We start from the raw sequence: 15,536 nt of genomic DNA, 5'->3' as shown, positions 1-15,536 counted from the left end.
CAGGAAATATTTAAGTTTAGAGTTATCATCTTTTAGGTCTCATTATTATGATCTCATCATAATCCATAAAAAGCTTTACTCTAAATTATGGTATATCTTATTTAAACACTTAAATAGATAAAGCCCGCAATAAAACCAGAACAAGTCTTTTATTAGTATCAATGAAATCAAAACAGATTACATAAAAGTTATTCCTAAATCATCATACATGATTGGACTTAGGACACATATCTTTCAGTTTCATCCATGTGGCTCTGATACATTCTCTAGAAAGAATTATTCTACTTACTCAATTCTAAATCAATACTTGATGCTATTTACCATTGCTACTAACTATGTTGCTATTTAAGTCTTGCGCTGAATATCCAAGCACAGAAAGCAGCTAAGGTAAAGTTCAGGTATGACCAATCTTTCAGAATGTACTTCAAGTTGAAACACCACACAATCACACACTGAATGATCTCTGGTAGTAGATCATGTCATGTGTTCTCTGTGGTTACTTCTAAGGTATCATTCCTTGATCTCTAAGCATTCTGAAACTTTATGGATTATTCCTAAGGCCCAGTCCTATATTCTGAAACTTATAACTGCCCCCAGTGGCTTAGGAAGCTGACTATGAGCCTATCCAACCAATAGATTCTGATCAAAGTCATAGAACCAAACACTCCTCAAACAGAATTTATCCAAAGCTTTTGCTCTGATACATGAAAACCACATGATCAGTTGCATTCTGAACCTTGATAACTAGAGTTGAGTTGAGTGAGGGAGATAGTGCCAAGCAGTACCACATAAGGAAGGAAAGGTCAACCCTACAGCTATGTCTCTCACAAAGTAGTGGAGTATTCAAATCCTGAGACAACTGTAAAGCCCATTTATATTCTCTCAAAAGAATGTAAAGCTGAAAAAGGCATTGAAACTGTTACTAGAAGCATTCTCTCAACAGGTTGTATTTCTATTGAAAATTCTCCTGTTAGCCAGGGCATCTGAATGAGAGTCACCACCTTACCTCAAATATTTCAATGCACGTGTGAGTTTCACACACAAGGAAGGTTTTGACGGAGCAAGTTTATCAAACCATCTCAAGGTCATTGATAAAACATGAGATTTAATTTTGATTAAATCTGAGATCCATATGGATTCTAACTCTGATGAGATTCTGGTACTCTGGTTTATCCTAAGACCATTATCTCTGATTCATGTCTAAATAACATAAGAAGAAATCATTGATCCCTAATGGCATATCATTGATTACTGGTTGTCTTCCCAGAATTCAAATCTGGATATGATTTTGACTAAGTCAAAATAGAAACTTGTAAATGAGGACTCAGATATCAACTGACGAGTTTATAAGGTATGCTTCTTCATAGAAGTTGAGGGATATCAGGAATTCTGCTACCATATAGAATCCTAAATTCCCCCTCTCAGAAGGAATATTTCTGAATCTCTTGACTGAGAGTTTTCATCCTTGAAGATGGAAGGCAACTTTTCTATGAAAAGGATTTTCTTGCAGGTACATTCATTGTTGGACTTCTAGAGCTCTGAGTGGAGTGAAACACTTGTGAGGATGAGTTCAAACACTTGAGTGTAGAGTGGAGTGAAACACACTGTGAGGACACTAAACAGAAATCACACACTTGCACTGTGAGGAAATTTGTAGCACCTGTTCTTATTCTAGCTTGGTTTTGTTTGTAATATTCTCAAGAATGCTGTGATGATCTGGGGTTGAGGACTTTTTCTGTATGAGGTTCTCTCCTGGTTCTGGTTATGGAATTCTGTTTCTTGAGAGATATAAGGAAGCTGGAAGGGAATTTTTGGTGATATATGGGTAGTTCTTTTCTTGAGTTGAGAATCCTAGAACTTCTTTTCTCTCTGAATTGTACTTGGTGGGAGATTTAGTTTCTGTAGTCTACATTTGAAGGATTACTCAACTAAGGGGGAGAATAAATATGGCATAACATAAAAACATTTTTCCCAGTATTGGACAAAGGGGGAGAAATATGGAACAAAAACTGGTGGATATCCTTATAAAAATAAATATGGCATAACACAAAAACATTTTTCCCAGTATTGGACAATGGGGGGAAAATGTGAAACAAAAACTGGTGGATATCCTTATTCAACTAAGGGGGAGCAAGCTTCTTCAACTTAGAAGAAGACTGGATAGGTCACCTAAGATATTTTTCCTTCCTACTCATGTTGATTATTTAAGGGGGAGAAATATGGAGATTTTGAAGATGTACCTTTTGTATTTCTACTAAAGGGAGAGAAGATGTTGTTCTCTGCTGGAGCTGAATGAGTATGAGTGTAGAAGATATAAGATAGTATTATTTCCAAGTGCAGGACATCAATGTTGAAAGCTGATTGAAGATTTTTGGTTATGGTTAGTTGAGTTATCCTCCAAATTGATACTTCTCTAGTATAAATTTGACTGTCATATTTAACAGCCAAATAGGGGGAGATTGTTGGATATAGAAGGAGTTGAAGATTAAAGACAGATTCATCTATGACAACAATGTAGAGGATGATAACTCAACATAGACAGGACTTGCAAATAATCCTATATCCATTGAAACCAGTACGAAGATAGAAGACTTGACATATACACAATGATCTGGAAAGCTACAGTGAAGAAGTCGTCAACAGAAGTTCAAAGGAAGTTCATTAATATGTTCATTCATCGAAGGAATAAGGTTGAAGATATTCGAAGTAGCAATCTGGATTGGTGTGAAGGTCATAAGGGTTTCAGTGAGGCTGATTTGATATGGTATAAGACTTGACAGTGAATTGTATAGTCTATAGTATGAAGGCCTGAGAGCAGAACTAGTCGTCTGTGGACCAGACCATTGCACTAGGCGTCAGTGATCCGTGAAGGGAAACTAAGTACTAACATTCGAAAAACTGTCAAGTGAGATTCGTATTCAAGAAAACTGTTCGAAGATTGAAGACGAAGCTCAGAAGACTGGAAGACTTGAAGTGGTATAGCTAAGGTTTTGCAGAAGTCATGTTTAAAGAAGTAAAAGAGTTCAAGTTCAAACTGATTGCAGGTCAACTTCCATCAGTTGCAAGTCAACCAAATGGAAGTGCATAGCAAGGAGGAAGATTTTTCTAAGGATGGAAAAGTTTCTAAGGCAAAGAAATAATATAAATCGACTTCTAGAAGTTACAAATCGAATTCTACAAATCCTAGCAAGCTACTAGTCGAAATTGGAGGCCTACTAGTCGATTTTATAGCCTAGAAATCAACTAGTGTAGTGTGGCTTGAAGAAGCTAAGTCAAAAACTCCCTTGGAAATGAAAATCAACTTTTGGCATTTCAATTCAAGGAGAAATCGACTTATAGATTCTATTAGTCGATTTTAATCTTTAAAAGTCGACTAGTAGGTACTTGGAAGTGATCTTGATGCAATTTATATCCTCTTGGCTTGATTTCGACTTGTACAATTCGACTACTGCACCCTGATTGATTAAATACTTGGCTCACAGCTTGCCATGTCTCTCCATCTACCTGCCCCTATATCAATCAGATCTGATGGGACGTTTCAGAAAACTATCATCAGAAACAGTAGAGCTTTCACTTGCATTTTTGGAGATTCACTTGAATATCATCAATTACAAGGAGAAACTCTACTGAAATTTTTACAGAATTAAAGACTTACATCCGTCACACTCATAAGCGTTATTCCTAGGATTTGATAGCTGATTGTAATAGGAACACTTGCTTATTAGAGTGATAGCTTTTCACACATTTGATATTATATCATTTGTAGTGTGAATTGCTTTTGTTGCTTTGATTTGTTTATCAAAGTTGTAAGCACCCATTCGAGGTTTATCTTAATAACATAAGATTTACCCCCGAAGATTTTATGTTTTTCGTTTTAGTTTTTATTATCTCGTATCCGCTGCAATTAGTTGATAAAAATGAACGATAATACATTCACCCCCCTGTATTAACCTACCGGACCTAAAAAAGCTTGTTTCCTAGAAATTGACAGGTTCATGTTGTACTTTTTGTATCAATTCTACAACCTGCATAATCTGCATCTGAATAACCTGTTATATCAAAACCAGAATCTCTAGGGTACCAAATGCCAAGTTTTGGTGTTCCCTTGAGATATATGAAAATTCTCTTAATAGCTATTAAGTGAGATTCTCTAGGATCAGCCTAAAATCTAGCACATAAACATGTAGCAAACATTATATCTGGCCTACTAGTTGTTAAGTACAGAAGTGAGCCAACCATGCCCCTATAACTTGAAATATCCACAAACTTTTCAGTAGTGTTTAATTCAAGCTTAGTTGCAGTAGCCCTGGGAGTTTTTGCAGATGTGAAATCCATTAGATCAAACTTCTTTAAAAGATCAAAAATATATTTAGTTTGACTAATGAATATTCCATCACTAACTTGCTTAACTTGTAAACCAAGAAAGTAAGTTAGTTCTCCCATCATACTCATTTCATACTTACTTTGCATCAATTTGGAAAACTTTTTACAAAGTTTCTCATCTATAAAGCCAAAAATAATATCATCTACATAAATTTGAACAAGTATACTAGAGCCATTAACATTTCTAAAGAATAAAGTTTTATCTACAGTACCTCTTGTGAAATGATTTTCCAAAAGGAACTTTGATAAAGTGTCATACCAGGCTCTAGGTGCTTGTTTCAATCCATAAAGTGATTTCTAAAGATAATAGACATGTTCTGGAAAATTTGGATCTTCAAAACCAGGAGGTTGACTGACATAGACTTCCTCTTCCAAATCTCCATTCAGAAAGGCACTTTTGACATCCATTTGATAGACCTTGAAATTGGCATGGGCTGCATAGACTAAGAAGATTCTGATGGCTTCAAGTCTTGCAACAGGAGCAAATGTTTCATCAAAATCTATTCCTTCTTGTTGACAATAGCCCTTAGCAACCAATCTAGCTTTGTTCCTGACTACTATGCCATTTTCATCCATCTTGTTTCTGAATACCCATTTGGTGTCTATTGGATTCTTTCTTTTAGGCTTGGGCACCAGCTTCCATACATTATTCCTTTCAAATTGGTTTAGCTTCTCCTGCATAGCTAAAATCCAATTAGGATCCAACAAAACTTCTTCTACCTTCTTTGGTTCTTCCTTGGAAAGAAAGCTGTTGTATAGACATTCTTCATGAGTTGCTCTCCTCATTTGAACTTTAGAAGAAATATCACCAATTATAAGCTCAAAGGGGTGATCTTTTGTCCATTTTCTTTGTTGAAGTAGATTAGCTCTAGATGAAGAGGCCTCATTGTTGTCTTGATGTGTGATTGAGTTTTGATTGTTAGAAACTCCCCCTGAGTTTGTGGATCTTTGATTTAAGAAAGGGGAACTTTCTATAGGTGATCTATCCTGACTTCCTGCTTCTTTTGATAACCCGACGGATGGTGAATTTTGAGTACCGACGGATGAAGCTGGTTGTCTCCCGACGGATAACGCAGATTGCCTTCCGACGGATGAAGCATTATGCAACTCGACAGATGTTGAGTTTTTTGCTTCATTAGTAGTAAATTTTTCTGCATTATCCTTTGATATTATTTCTTTATCACTTTCATCATCACTGCCATCACTAACCATCTCCACATTGTCGAATTTGAGGCTCTCATGGTAATCTCCATCTTGAAGTCCTTCAATCTTTTTATCATCAATCACAACATGTATTGATTCCATAATAATGTTGGTTCTTAGATTGTAGACTCTATATGCTTTACCAATAACATATCCAACAAAAATTCCTTCATCTGCTTTAGCATCAAACTTCCCATTTTGATCAGTTTGATTTTTCAGAATATAGCATTTGCAGCCAAAGACATGAAGAAAATTTAGAGTTGGCTTCTTGTTCTTGAACAATTGACAGGGAGTCATGCGTCTTGCTTGATTAACCAGGGAAATATTCTGAGTGTAGCATGCAGTATTTACAGCTTCAGCCCAGAAATATGTTGGCAGTTTAGATTCTTCAAGCATTGTCCTTGTAGCTCCAATAAGTGATATGTTCTTCCTTTCCACTATCCATTCTGTTGTGGAGTTCTTGCTGCTGAAAACTCATGCAGAATCCCATTTTCCTCACAGAATACTCTCATGACAGAATTCTTGAACTCGGTTCCATTGTCACTCCTGATTCTTCTAACCTTGAAATCAGGATGATTATTAACTTGCCTTATGTGATTGATGATGATTTCACTAGCCTCATCTTTAGACTTTAGGAAATATGTCCAAGAGAACTTTGAGAAATCATCTACAATTACTAGGCAAAATCTTTTCCTTAAGATGGACAACACATTGACTGGTCCAAATAAATCCATGTGTAGCAGTTGCAAAGGTTCTTCAATTCTTGAATCAAGTTTCTTCCTGAATGATGCTTTAATCTGCTTCCCTTTTTGAAAGGCATCACACAGTCCATCCTTAGAAAACTCCACTAGAGGAATGCCTCTGACCAGTTCTTTCTTTACTAGCTCATTCATGGTCTTGAAGTTTAAATGGGATAGCTTCTTGTGCCATAGCCAACTTTCATCCTGACTTGCTTTACTGAGAAGACAAGTAACATATTCTGTATTAGATGAGTTGAAATCAGCTAGGTACACATTTCCTTTTCTCACTCCAGTAACGACCACTTTGTTGCTTCTTTTGTTAGTCACAACACAGGCTTCTGAGTTGAAAGTTACTGAGTTGCCTTTATCACAAAGCTGGCTGATACTCAACAAGTTGTGTTTGAGACCATCCACTAAGGCAACTTCCTCAATGATGACATTGTCCTTTGATATCAAGCCATATCACACAGTATAACCTTTGTTGTCATCTCCAAAAGTAATACTTGGGCCAGCTCTCTCCTTGAACTCTGTGAGCAGGGTAGAATCACCAGTCATGTGTCTTGAACAACCACTATCCAAGTACCAAAGATTCTTTCTGTTTCCCTGCACACATCAAAATCAAATCAAGTTGATTTTGGTACCCAAGTTTCCTTGGGTCCTTCCTTGTTAGCTTTCTTTTTATGTTTCTTAGGCTTTATCTTATTTGACTTGGGGATATCAGATTCATCCTTGGTCATTTGAGTTGGGCCTTTGAAACCATTTATTGCAACAGAATTATCATGCATATTATAATCAACAGGGAATGGCATGTTATTAGTGAACATGTTATTCCAGTAAGGCATGCTAAATGGCATTTATGGCATACTAGGGATTAGGTGCAAATGGTATATTAGCAAACTGTGCATTCAAATTCTATATAGACATAGCATCCATAAGCATGGGAGGCATGGCATTCATGTTAGGAAAGTGAGGTGGCACAGACATGGAAGTAGGCATGGCAGATTTGTAATTAACAGACAAATGATTTACACTACCACACTTGACACAGGTTTTTCTAGGAGCATATTTATCAGGTGTGTAGTTATTGTGTTTGTTAATCCCTACTTTACCATTTCTATTATTTTTCTTTTTAACCTTTGTTTTCACCTCAATCTTTTCAAGTCTGTCACTTAACTGTTTGATAGTCATGTGACCAACATTAACCTTTTTCCCTTTTTTAACTTGACTCGATTCTCCTGAAACAAAGTTCTTGGAAACAGATCCATATTTTTCATTCAGCTTAACAAGTTTGGCTTTACAGATAGGCTTGCTTACAGCCGATGGATGAGGATTTTCATCAGTCGACGGATAACTCTTTTTGTTATCCGACGGATGATCCTCATCATCCGTCGAGTCTACATCTGTCAGCACTCCATCCACCAAATTTGGTTCTAGTTTCTCCTTGTTCTTTTTCCAGGTTGCATCACAGAAGGACTCGATTCCTTGAACTTTGGTAATTTGAGCATGAACATCTATAGATGTTTTTCATGCCTTAATCACCTCATGTTCACGCTCGAGCTGCTTCTTCAAAATTTCTTATTTCTTCAATGACTCAGTTAATTCCTCATTGGCAATCTTACACTCAATTCTTAATTTTTCAAAATCAATGAACTGAGACTCTAGCACATTATTTATCTCGCTTAAAAACAAATTGTTTTCTTTAATTTTAGCATTTTCTTTAGTAAGAGACTTAAGTGTAACACGCAAATGATATAACTCTGTAGACATGTCATTTATAGCATCATTACACTCAGCTTTAGATAAATGTGCAAGGTTTGTAGTAATTACATGATTGCTTGAAGAACTTGTTTCTGTTTCATCAGACTTGGCCATTAGGGCTAGATTGACATAGCTGACATCTTCATCTTCATCCAGACCATCTGCTGCCCAGTCGTTTTCTTGTGTAATGAAAGCCCTTTCCTTTTGTTTGAGCAGCTCAAAGTATTTTTGCTTATAATCCACAGGCTCAAACTTTTTCTTACTGGAATCTGACTTCCTACACTCACTGGAAAAGTGCCCTGCCAAGCCACATTTGAAACATTTGAATTTTGATTTTTCCACCATGTTTCTATTTGGCTTGGCTACTCCAAAGTTCTTTTTGAACTTGAGCTTGGCAAATCTTCTGGAAAGAAATGCTAAATGTTCATCAATGTCTTCCATGTCATCTTGGCTCAAAGAATCTTCACTTTCTACTGCAAGCCCCTTGCCCTTGCTTTCACAGACCCTTGAAGTTTATTCAACAACTTCCATCTTCATCTCCTTCTCTTTCTCTAACTCAGCAACTAGTGCAATGGACCCTCCTTTCTTCTTTCCTCTCTCCATCCTCTCATCTTACTCTATTTCAAGCTCATAAGTTTTCAGGATGCCATACAGTCTCTCCAAAGTAAACTCCTTATAATCTTGTGAGTTTCTTAATGAGACTGTCATTGGTTTCCATTCCTTTGGAAGAGATCTAAGGAATTTCAGATTGGAGTCTTTTTTCTAATAGACCCTTCCATGCAACTTTACAGCATTTAGCAGTTTTTGAAACCTACTAAAAATGTCAGTGAGAGACTCACTTTCTTCATTATGAAAATGCTCATATTGCTGAATCAGTAGCTGCATCTTGTTTTCTCTAACTTGCTCAGTGCCATCACAGATGATCTGTATAGTATCCCAAACATCCTTGGTTGTTTTGCAGTTGATAATGTTGTCAAACATATCACCATCAACTCCATTAAACAGGATATTCATGGCCTTTTTATCCTTCCTGACTTGTTCAATATCAGGATCAGACCATTCATGCCTTGGCTTGGGGACAGATGGCTCATTTCCAGTTGCAGCTCTTATTGGAACATGAGGGCCTCTTTCTATGCAGTCCACATAGGCCTCATCTTGAGAAAGCAAATGAAGATGCATTTTTACCTTCCAATGATGGTAATTATCTCTATCCAGAAAAGGAATCTTGACTCCAACATCCTTCTTGTTCATCTTGTTGTATTGTTTTGATCTTTAAACTCTTTGTTCTTCAAGAGCTTGCTCTGATACCAATTGTTAGTCCCTTAACAATGTAACAAGAATTACAGAAAGGGGGTTGAATGGAATTCTTGAAACTTTTTCTTGAATAAAATGTTCTAACTCAAATATATATATATATATATATATAAGTGTGAATTGATTAGCAGAATGCGGAATGGTTACATGAAATGAATTAAAACACAAGTAATTAAAAACAAGAGTCTTTAAAAACTTTCTGGTGGATTTAAATGATTCCACCAGAGATATATAATATATATCGAGAGAACTCTATGTGCAAAAAGCTCACAGCTGCTTACAAATGATAACAACTAAGAATGAAAGAAATGCTAAGAATACAGCTTACAAAATGTTTCTCTCTTGGTTGCTTAGTTCCTTAGTAACTATTATATTGCTGCTTCTTGGTTTATATATCACCAAGATTATAAAGTAATAAGACAGGATAATAAAACAAAAACTATCAAGTCTAATACAATGCTACTTCATTACTCTATTCCAGCATCTTTGAATATCTTCATAATAGCATGAAAATGGCAATGCTTCTTTGTTCTCGAAAACCCAGTTGAATAGGCTACCATATTCCATTTGCATACACTCGACGTATGTGACTTTGTTGTCACTGTCAACAGATATTTGAATTCTTTATCCGTTGAGTACATGATCATCCATCGAGTTTATGATCATCCATTGATGGCTTTGTTGATCATCCGTCGACTGCTATATTGATCATCCGTTGATAGCCATTTGATCATCCGTCGATAGCTTTGTTAATCATCCGTCGGTAGCTATTTGGCACTTGACTTCATTTCATTTATGCAGAATTACAAGACATCATCCATGTACAATTAATCAACCAATTCTGTATATCTAGTTAAAGTCAACATGACTTATATGCTACTACAGAATCTATACAAAGGTGTATGCAGTAATGTGCTACAAACTTATTATTACATAAGCTACTCACTCGATGGATAATAAGTCATCATCCGTCGGGACTAAAATGAGTTATCCGTCGGGACTATAATTCTTATCCGTCGAGTGCTACATTTTCACTAAGTAAAATCTACCAAGGTATTTTGTTCATGAAATCATCAAGTACACAACATATACACAACAGAATTTGTAGCTTTCAACGGATGATCATTTTCAACATCCGTTAAAAGAGTAGCTTATGTAACAATAAGACTAGTAGAATATTTCTGCATACTTGGATAGCTTAGTGAACTAGATGTTGTAGATTGTTCACGTCATGTTAACTACTAGATTGATATGCAAGATAGGATGTTTAATTGTAAATATTAGATGCCTTGTACTCTTGTGTAAATGAAATAGAGTTAACTATCAAGAAGACTGTCTCAACGGATGATTTACAAAGCTTCAATAAATGACCAACATAAATCTCAACGGATGATCAGACAAAGTTCCAATGGATGATCAATCTAAGTTTTAACGGATATTTAAATTCAAAAGAGTAGTTGATAGTGACTTGACAGTCAAATGCGTTGGTTGTATGCAAATGGAATGTGGCAGCCTGTTTGAAGGATTTAGAGAACAAAGAAACATTTCCATTTCCATGCTAAACAGATGATATTCAAATATGCTGGAAAGAGAAGTGTAGCAGCATGAAGTTAGACTAGATATATTTTGTCTTATTATCTTGTCTTTTTATCATGTAACTTGGTGATATATAAACCAAGTGTAGCAAGTTGAATAGTATCGAAGTTACTAAGCAAAAACTAGAGAAATAGATAAAGCAAAATCTGTTAAGAATTTCTCTGTAATTCTTGTTGTTCAACTTGTAAGCGGCTGTGTACTATTTGTATCACAGAGTTCTCTACTTAATTTATATCTCTGTTGGAAAAGTTCAATCCACTAGATTGTTTTTAAATACTTGTATTTAATTGCTTTGTGATTTGATTTCTGTTATATTCTTATTCCGCACTATTGCAAGTCAAACACATATATTTATTTGTAGAAGAATCATTCTTAAAATCCAAAAAGAAGCCAGAATTATTGTTAGGTCCTGAATTATCATAGAAGGGGGGGTTGAATACGATAATCACTAAATTAAAAATTCTTTCGAATCTTTAGCGGATAAAATATTTAGTGCTCGGTTAGAGGTTTCGTGTTCTTGAGAGGAATAGTGTTTGGAACGATAAAAATGGGGAACACAAGATATTCGGGGAAGTATATATTCATATATAAATCCGCGAGGGGTGTTGCTACACTCCGATAAATAAATTTACCGGCTACAATCTAAGAACAACAAAGTTCCTAGCTACTACAAAGATTTACAAATCAAATCCTATACAATGATCTAGCTTTGTTTGTACTAGGATTTAATTACCGGGTAACGATTTTAATACCCCTATGAATATACAAGAATTAAATCGGGCATTATAACGTTACTCCGGTGAGAAGTTAAACGGATAAACAAAAAGCTTGAGCTTCTCTGTAATCAATGCTGCCATTTTCACTTCTCTTTTGGGAGAGAAGATGAACAGAAGAAGATTCAGAAAATGAATGGCTATCCTTTCTGCTGCAAATTGTGTAGACTGTTGGATTTTAATCGCAGCGGAGGCATGGTAAAACACTTTTACACATACAAAATCCAAATAAAAGCATATAAATCGTGGTAAAAACATATGGACCGATTACTAAACTTTAATATGCGATCCAAAAGCAACGATCGGAGATCCTTAGCAGCTGCTCCTCAAACATGAAGCACTCCACCGGTATCCACCAAGAAAACGACGTTAAGGAGGAGGAGGAGGTGGAGAGAATTAAGTTTTTTGTAAAAATTGGGGTTCGAATAAAAATAGGGTTTATATTATAATAGTATATTTATAGGCAAAATTTTCAGCTGAAATTTTCCCATAAATATTATTATTATTATCCCATTTATTATTTTCATTAATAATTAAAACACCTTTTAATTATTAATCATTTTTCTAAACACTTTAGAAATAATTCTCTCTCTTGATTTAATTTCCAAAAAATTAAATCCTTAATTATTAATATTAAGAACTTTTCTTAATTAATTTATAATCACTTAAATCTCATTTAATCAATTATTTAATTTGCCAATTAATTATTTATATCACAAATAAATAATTATTAGCCATTATTAATTAATTCCTCCACCATTAAATCATTCTCTTTTTATGGTGTGACCTTGTAGGTTCAATATTAAGCCGGTAGTAGAAATAAATAATAATAAAACTATTTTATCGTTATTTATATAAATTCTCTAATTTATTAAATATAATTAATTAATTAATCACATTTATTCTACATCGTGAGGGATACTTCTCAGCATATCGCGACTATCCGGATAATATGAATTCACTGCTTAGAATACCAAGAACCTATTCAGTGAATAGTTACCGTACAATAAACTCCTTCTACCCTACAATGTCCTGATTAAATACAAGGCATGGATCTCGTGTCAAGCCTATCTAATTTAATCATTTGCTTTCCCATTTACTATGCTCAGTTCTATGTAAATTAGAAACTCCTTTCTAATTTCATTCATTTTGGCCAGAGATTCCTGAACTAGCATAAGTGGATCAGCCTTGAACATTCGCTTCCTTCACTGGAAGGGGTAGATCCTTTATTGATCATACACTATCTTCGTGTACAAATTCCTATACCCAGTAGAGCCCTAATAATTGTCCCTGGAGACTAAGAACTAAACCAAAGTATAGTTCAGTGTACACAAGATGACTATGAAGACCTCAAGTCTAAGGATAATTGTACAACTATCACTATGTGAACAACTGCTGACACGTGAGTGAACTCCATCAGTTGTTCAGCTGTGTGAGTCATGTTCAGTGAACTTATTCTATAATAAGCACATACATACTAGCTATAGTGTCACCACACAAATGTCTATGAGAACAGACATCCTTCAAAATGAATCAAGTATAGTATGTACCGATCTTTGCGGATTATTAATTACCAGTTAGTAATCCTATGACCAGGAACTATTTAAGTTTAGAGTTATCATCATTTAGGTCTCACAATTATGATCTCATCATAATTCATAAAAGCTTTACTCTAAACTATGGTATATCTTATTTAAACACTTAAATAGATAAAGCACGTAATAAAAACAAAACTAGTCTTTTATTAATATCAATGAAATCAAAACAGATTACACAGGAAGTTATTCCTAAATCCTAATACATGATTGGACTTAGGACATATTCCTTTCAATCTCCCAATTGTACTAAAGCCAATCACTCTGGTATCTAATACCCATCTAGTCTTTATGACGATCAAAGTGACTTTCAGAAAGTAGCTTTGTGAGTGGGTCTGCTATGTTGTTATGTGTGTCAACTCTATTTCAATACAATACAAGAAATGTTACCGCGCTCCCACTAACCCTTTTGTAGACGCATGGTTCATCTACGTTTTTGATAAAATCAAACTCTTTGATTGTCTCATCAAAACGAATGTTCCATCTTTCGAGAAGCTTGCTTTAAACCACATATGGTTCGCAGCAGCTTACACACTAGGTTTTCATTTCCCTTGGAAAGAAAACCATCTGGCCATTTGCCAGATTTCATAGTCGTAGTAAGCAGCAATCGCAAGCAAAATCCGAACTGATTTTAACAGGGCTACAGGTAAAAGGTTTCATCAAAGTCAATCCATTGCCTTTGTTTGAATCCTTTTGCCAACAGCCTGGCCTTATATGTCTCCACCTACCCATCTGCTCTAATCATTCTTTCGTATACCGTATACATAGATTCCATTCCGGATTTCATGGCACTTTGCCATTTCTCTGAGTCAACACTACTCATAGCCTCATTATAGGTCACAGGGTCGTCATCATCAATGATCGACAACTCATTGTCATTCTTAATGACAAGGCCATATTACCTCTCAGGTTGGCGAGACACTCTCCCTGTTCTATGAATGGGCTGTTCCACAAAAGGTTGTTCAGTCAGAACAAGTGTTTCCACTTCATCCGTAGTAGTTTGTGCTTCTTGAACTTCATCAAGTTCAATTTTGCTCCCATTGTTTTCTTCAAGGATAAACTCCTTTTCCAAGAAGGTAGCATGTCTGGAGACAAACACCCGATGATCGGTGTAAAAGTAATACCCTAAAGTCTCTTTAGGATATCCCAAAAAACTACATTTTACGGATCGATATTCCAGCTTATTTGGGTCAACTTTCTTGACATAAGCTGGACATCCCCAAATCTTAACGTGTTTAAGACCCGGTTTCCTTTCTTTCCATATCTCATACGGAGTTTGAGGAACAGATTTGGAAGGCACCTTATTCAGTAAATATGCTGAGGTCTCCAATGCATAACCCCATAGGAATACTGGAAGATTTGCATAGCTCATCATGGACCGAACTATGTCTAACAAAGTTCGATTTCTCCTTTCAGATACCAATCTGGAGGAGTCCACTGGGAGACTATACCATCTACTTTGAGATAATCTAGAAACACTCCATTAAAGTATTCACCACCTCGATCTGATCGAAGAGTTATAATACTATGTTTGGTTTTTTCTCCACTTCATACTTATACTCTTTGAACTTTTCAAAGGCTTCAGACTTGTGTTTCATTAAACACATATCCGAATCTAGATCTATCATCTATGAAAGTAATGAAGTATAAAAATCCACCCATGGCTTGCGTAGACATTGGTCCACATACAGCTGTGTGTACCATTCCTAGCAAATTTGCAGCCCTCTCTCCATGTCTACTAAATGGAGACTGCAGTGCCACAATGAAGTGACATTTTCATCATCCCTTTTCTTTTATTAGTTTGTTCAATCTGAAGTAAATTATGTCACATTTATACAGACCATTATTTAAAGTACCACGTCCATAAAGAATATTATCTCCAAGAATAGAACATTCATTATTCTCAATAATAAATGAAAATCCAGCCAAGTCTAACATGGGAATAGAAATAATATTCCTCACAATCGAGGGAACAAAATAACAATTATTTAAAACAATAGTCTTGCCCGTAGGCATATGTAAATGAAATGATTCCACATCTACAGCAGCAATTCTTGCTCCATTTCCCATCAGTAGAATCACCTCATCTTCCTCAAGAGTCCTACTTCTCCTTAGTCCCTGCAACAAATTGCAGATATGAGAACCACAGGCGGTATCTAATACCCAAATAGAAA

This window comes from Apium graveolens, chromosome 11 (genome assembly GCF_009905375.1).
Source record: "Apium graveolens cultivar Ventura chromosome 11, ASM990537v1, whole genome shotgun sequence".
Taxonomy (NCBI): Eukaryota; Viridiplantae; Streptophyta; class Magnoliopsida; order Apiales; family Apiaceae; genus Apium; species Apium graveolens.
This window is presented reverse-complemented; position numbering follows the sequence as displayed.